At 69.1% G+C, this 806-nt stretch overlaps 1 long non-coding RNA gene across 1 annotated transcript in view; it reads right to left on the bottom strand.

Annotated features, from left to right (window-relative positions):
- LOC116501652 overlaps window positions 1-314 on the bottom strand; it is a 10519-nt gene extending 10205 nt beyond the window's left edge. The window contains exons 1-2 of the long non-coding RNA XR_004254473.1: window positions 224-314; window positions 64-115 (exon numbers count right to left, since the gene is read on the bottom strand). This is a non-coding gene — a long non-coding RNA (uncharacterized LOC116501652). The remainder of the gene's footprint in view (window positions 1-63; window positions 116-223) is intronic.
- Window positions 315-806: the final 492 nt, after the last annotated feature.

Raw genomic sequence — 806 nt, 5'->3', positions numbered from 1 at the left:
TGGGACCCCCTTGGGGACATCGGGACCCCCCCTTGGGGACACCGGGACCCCCCCCCCACTTACCACAGCCAGCGGATCGTCAGGGGGGGACAGCGAGTGCATGTTATCGGGCAGCCTGGAGGGGGGGGGGGACACAATAAGGTCACCGGGTGGCACCCCCCCATCCCTGTCACCCCCCCCCGTGTCCCTGTCACCCCCCCGTGCCCCCCCCGCCCCCACTCACATGTTCCAGAGCTCGAGGAAGACTTCGGGGGGCTCCAGCAGCGGCTCCAGCTCCTCCGCCATGGGGGCGGTCCCCGGGGGGGGCACTGGGGTCCCCTAAAAAGGGGGGGGGGGGACACACAGAGGGGACGGCGCTGTCACTGAGGGGGGACACCTGGGGGTCCCCTGTAATGGGGGGGGGGGCACCCAGATGGCCTTTTGGGGGGGCATCTGGGTCTCTGGGGGGAAATTTGGGGGAGGGGGGAGCCTCAAGGCCCTTCCCCTTCCCAGTTATGGCCGCACAAATGGGGGGGGGGCTGACCAGTATGGGCCAGTTTGGGGCCCCCCCCCCCAGCCCTGCGGGGATGGGAGCAGCTGGACTGGGAGCTCCCCATAAAGGGACCCCAAAAGGACCCCCCCCATACGCAGGACCCCGTGGGGACCCCTCCCCATACGAGGGCCCCAAAAGGACCCCCCCCAAAGAGGGACCCCAAAAGGACCCCCCCCAAAGAGGGACCCCAAAGAAGGACCCCCATACAGGGACCCCGTGGGAACCTCCCCCCAAACAGGGATCCCAAAAGGACCCCCCCCATGGAGGAGACCCT

Source organism: Aythya fuligula, unplaced genomic scaffold (assembly GCF_009819795.1).
Source record: "Aythya fuligula isolate bAytFul2 unplaced genomic scaffold, bAytFul2.pri scaffold_60_arrow_ctg1, whole genome shotgun sequence".
In the NCBI taxonomy this organism is placed as follows: Eukaryota; Metazoa; Chordata; class Aves; order Anseriformes; family Anatidae; genus Aythya; species Aythya fuligula.
This window is presented reverse-complemented; position numbering and strand designations above follow the sequence as displayed.